Genomic DNA, 5,545 nt, shown 5'->3' on the forward strand with positions numbered 1-5,545 from the left:
AATCTTTTCCCTTTACTTTTTCATTTTAAAGAGCTTCTGGTTTATATCAATCTAATGAAATAGAGCTCAATCTTTTGTTTAAATTATAAAAGTTCTCATGACTATCTTATTAAAACACTGCTTCTCCACTACAAGGAAGACATTTCATGAGAAAATGGTGATAAAGAGAACAAGAACTCAGGCAAAGTAACCACTCTATTATGTCAAATTTTTATCAAATTTTGGTCCTTTGACATTCTATTTTTTACATGCAAGTGCTTTTAGCATTTTGTTGGTAGTAAAGTCTGTTCATGCAACATATATTACACTCAAATATGTTGTTTTTGGATTTTTGCTTCAGCCTTACATTTTTATTTTTATTTTTTAGCAACAGAGTTCAACTTTTATTGAATGTGTTACAAAAGAGCTAGTTTAGTCAAAAAGACCAAAGGCCATGTCATCATCAGACTTCTCAGATTCTTCTTTCTTTGTTTTCACTTTCTTCTCTTCAGCTGGGGCAGCAGCTGTGGAGGGGTCAGTACCTCCTACTGGTGCAGCACTAGCTGCTGGGGCAGGTTCACCAGCCCCTACATTGCAGATGAGACTCCAAATATTGATATTGGCCAGAGCCTTTGCAAACAAGCCTGGCCAGAAAGGTTCAGCATTTACACCAGCTGCTTTAATGAGGGCATTGATCTTATCTTCTGTCACCTTCACTTCATCCTCTAGTAGGATAAGAGCCTAGTAGATGCAGGCGAGCTCTGAGACTGAGGCCATGGTGAGGGAGAGTGATGGGTTTGTGCTGCCAATGAAGCATAGTAACCTCCATCTTGTATAAAAACTGCTGTTTGAACTTCTCTGCTATTGTTATATAGTCCCTTGTTCTGTAAACTCTGTCATTGTAAACTGTCATTATTAGACAGTCTCTTATTCTGTAATATGACTTTGTTTTTTACTTTAAATAATAGAAAAATATAAAAACTTAGCTGTCTGACCTTACAAGCTAGCCATCTAACATAAGAAGCTAATACTGATAATATTCCCATACTCTCAAGCCAGGTATTTAAGAGATATGATATATACTCAAGGTTACAAGCTGTCTGAAAAAATAAACTTACACAAAACTCTTTGTAAAGTCTGAAGAAGGTCTGGAAAAACCATATTTGGGAGACAAAGAACTGGAAGCATATAAATAGAGAAATCTTCCTCCATGTTTTTGCTCAGAATTTGACGAAAATATTCTGCTCTGAGCCCACGTGTAATAAAGACTCCTAATTAATTGGCTCATTAAGGCTTCTTGTATTTAGCTCACTGATTGACAATATAACACCAGGAGCGGTGCTAGTCACTGGATGAAGTGAAGGCTTCACCCTAACGCTGCCTTAGCTTCCTCGGAAGAAACGAGCACCTTACCGGCATCTGGGGAAAGGGCAGCCTTACATTCCTTTAATTGTTTCTTTTATTTCTTATTCATTGCAATCTACATGCACTGAGTGAAAATCTAAAACTTGGCTACCTTCTGTTTGTCTCTCCCTTTCTATTTCTTCTTAGAATAACCCACTTTCATTATAAGTTGACCAAAATGAGGATGATCACTTTTCTGCCATTTTTCTGACCTTATAAAAGATTGGATTGAAGAGCAGTTGGGGGCTGAGTGAAAAAGGGGCAGAAATTAGTAAGTACAAATTGGTATCCTGGCCAGTGTGGCTCAGTTGGTTGGAGCATCCTCCTGTGCACTGAGGTGTCTGTGGTTCCATTCCTGCTCAGCTCACATGCCTGGGTTGCAGGTTCAATCCCTGGTTGGGACGGGCTGGGGAGGCATTCGATCAATGTTTTTTTTCTTACATAAATGTTTCTCTCTCTCTCTCTCTCTCTCTCTCTCTCTCTCTCTCTCTCTCTCTCTCTCTCTCTTCCTCTCCCATCCTGTATCTCACTCCAAAAAAAGTAGAAATTTCCAGTTATAAAAACAGTCATGGGGATGTAAAGTACAGCATAGGAAATATAATCAGTAATACTGTAATAACTATGTATAGTGTGTCAGATGGGTATTTGATTTATTGGGGTGATTACTTCATAAATGCCTAATCACTATGTTGTACACCTGAAACTAATATAAAATTTTATGTCAATTGTAACTGAAAAATAAAAACAATTTAAAATATTGGAATGCTTGCTTTTGACTGATATTCTACATTTTAATTCATTCATCATTGTTTGTTTTTATACTGATGCTAACCACTGTTTCAAACTTTTAATAGGGTTTTCTTCCATTAAGCAAATTCTTTTTTTAAAAAAAATCTTCACCTGAAGATATTTTTCCATTGATTTTTAGAGAGAGTGGAAGAGAGAGGAAAAGACAGAGAGAAATATTGATATGAGAGAAACACATTGATTGGTTGCCTCCTGCAAGTGCCCCGACCAGAGCCTGGGCTAGGGAGGAACCTGCAACCGAGGTACATACCGTTGACCAGAATCAAACCAAGTACCCTTTGGTCTGCAGGCCGACACTCTGTCCACTGAGCCAACCTGGCTAAGGCTAATCAAATTTTTTTTGCTGATGATACGCTTGGTACTCCATGACTTGAAGGGCATAGTTCATTTAATTTCTTTTATTTTTTTATATCTTTGTTACTCTAGAATTATATTCCATTCACCATTTGCTTCCTTATGTTTTATCAATAGCAATAATTTTAATTTTATTTTCTGTAGAGTACATACTTCATTTGCAGGCTTCAGGAACTTACATTGATTGACTTTAGGAATGACACATCTTGAACAGAAAATAGATGAAGCCAGAAAGTACTAGTATGTATTAGTATTAGCATTACTAATCAGCATGTTAATTTCAGTTAAATTTGTCTAGGCAGCAGCACTTATAGTAAATCTCCAAAAGGAACCAGAAGGAACCTAACCTTTATATGATATCCACCAATGTGTGAGTGTATACGTGGGCCTTTTGTGCCTTATTAAAATTGTTTCATACAAACTGTACACAGTGGAGGTTATTATTTGGAATATCTATTGTGTAAACTGGCATAGCCTCAAAACCTATGGAATCCAGCAATATCCAAAGAAAAATAAGCTAATCAATATAAAATGTATCAAATACCCAACTCTTTGGAGACATCAACATGCTCAGAACTGTGGTGAAAAGACCCTATTAATTGACCAACAACTTCTCTTTCCATCAAAATGCATCATGTGAAGACACATGTAGCAGGCTAATGTATAGTCAGCGTGACACTCCTTTGTGTGCATACGCAATCTGATACCCATGTTTGACTCCAGCCCTCTTCTAAGAGTAAGACAACTCATATGTTGACTGCTGCACACTTCACCTGTCTGCTGCTGCTCTTTCTCAGACAATGATAGTCATACTTCACTGTTGCAAGTTGTACTTCAGTAAATCCATACTCCTGTAGCCTCTCTTGTTTTCTGTTGCCAGCTTCAGCTGTGAGCTATTCTCTGAAATTCATTCATGGTCATGACTAGACCTATGGAGTTTCAAGAAACATCATAGAGCTTCTATGCCCATTTCTAAACATTTGGAAATCTATAGCTGCAAAGGACTTCAAAGTGAAAGTGCAAAATAGTTTTCTACAGTGTGCTCATGTACTTTTGAGGAGATCATATTTTCATACCGTTTCCCCCTTCTATCTTCCTAAAAGATGTAGGGTCCTCCTAGATTAGGCAGATTCAGGTCACATCTAAGCCTTGTCCTTTCCTGATTATTCACGAATAAATCATTCTCAAACTAAAGGGAAAAGTCACAGTCTTGCTACAGCATTAAACTTGTAATCACACAAGACAAGTCATGAAATTCAGGATTACAGTTCCCACGGTAACCCTGCTCTTCCCCTACTGTGTATGCCCTACAACACCATCTTTGTATTTAAAATACTTTCCTTACACTGTATTCCACCTCTCTTATTAGCATCTTGCAAAAGCTGTCTAATTAGGTATTATTCATTCATCTTACCATATGAACAATGATTTTTAACTTCTGAAATCAAACTATAATTAAATAAATCAAAATAGCTAATGGGCATTCTAGCTAGAACAGAAAATAAGCTTCATGTTATGAGCAATTCCATAAATAAAACTTGTATTTCCTAATTTATCCACTAGTTGTCATCTACTTTTTTAAAAATCTATTGTTGAAAGTATTACCTATATACCCTTTCTCCCCTATTGACCTCTTCTAGCCTGCCCCCACACCCCCCTCCCACCACACCCCAGGCCTTTACCACCCTATTGTCTGTGTCCATTGGTTATGCATATATGCATACAAGTTCTTTGGTTGATCTCTTCCCACCACCCACCCCCTCCTTCCCTCTGAGATTCCACAGTCTATTCCATGCTTATCCTGAGGGGGGAGAAAACTCATAATCCAATGAAAGTGGATTCTCTTTTATGTTTGAAGTATTGTGTGACATCAGAAAATAGCTATTCGATGTTTAGAATTTTTCCAGAAGACTACATGTGTGGCATTTTGCAATTTTAGTTTGGGTTGTAAACAATTGCACCTGACCTGATCATATTAACTAAACTGTTAAATATAAGGTATGATCTTAATTCACATGGGAGTATGAGTATATAATATCTGGTTGTTAGGTATTCAATAGCAAACTAACTACTGACCTTTAGTTTTCTGGATTATTGCCTGGAATAATGTTTAAGTTTTGCTAATCTCATTAAGCCTTATTCAACTTCCTGGACTCAATATTGTCTCTGCTCTGATGAACATATGCAACCTGTTTTCTCCCCAAAATCGAACCCAAATCCCTGAGTTTCTGGCCTTAGTCTTTTATAATGACTTTTGCTTTGTTACTTACAACCTCTATGCAAGACACCTGGGATATCTCCATCAATCCCTCCCAGGTAAGCAATCACCACATTTTGAATCTCTTCCACAGTGGGGATGGATGTGGCCCTTTCTCCACAGTCACCACTCCCCTTCATGCTCTCAGCACCTCATACTTAGATTAGCGTAAGATATCCATAAGTAGAAGTTTTCCTGTCTACAGACAGTTAAAGTCCACCCTGAGTATGATTACCTGATAAAATACAAGTTGTCCAGTTAAATTTAAATTTCAGATAAACATAAAATAATTCTTGTATAAGAATGTCCCAACTACTGCATGGGATGTATTTGTACTAAAAATTGCTCATTATATGAAATTCAAATTTGCACTGAAATCATGTATTTATATTTGCTAAACCTGGCAAATCAATGAGCCGGGAATTCATCCCTATTGCACCACAAATGGTAAGGATCTTTCCTCTCCACAGAAATCCAGATGTAGTAATGACTTAAGGGTGAGTAGAGGAGACAAGAGACTCTGAAGTGATGTGAAAACTATCCAATATCTCATGACCTTTGCATCTGACAATGAAGTACTGATAGCACCATAAAGCTAGACTGCCCATAAAGGTAGGGAAGTATGTCATTATCTACCTTTTTGCAATTCAAGGAGCTTTTAGAGATCTTACCTACACAGTATTCTCCCAGTCTCCTCTCCACACATCCTCTTTGAAAATGCAAATATTTCTGGGAAAGTTAACC

At 37.3% G+C, this 5,545-nt stretch overlaps 1 pseudogene across 1 annotated transcript; it reads right to left on the reverse strand.

Annotated features, from left to right (window-relative positions):
* Positions 1–411: 411 nt before the first annotated feature.
* On the reverse strand, positions 412–756 carry LOC307095860 (large ribosomal subunit protein P1-like; annotated as a pseudogene). The gene has a single exon. The product of its transcript is annotated as a large ribosomal subunit protein P1-like (transcript).
* Positions 757–5,545: the final 4,789 nt, after the last annotated feature.

Source organism: Cnephaeus nilssonii, assembly GCF_951640355.1.
Source record: "Cnephaeus nilssonii genome assembly, chromosome: X".
Taxonomy (NCBI): Eukaryota; Metazoa; Chordata; class Mammalia; order Chiroptera; family Vespertilionidae; genus Cnephaeus; species Cnephaeus nilssonii.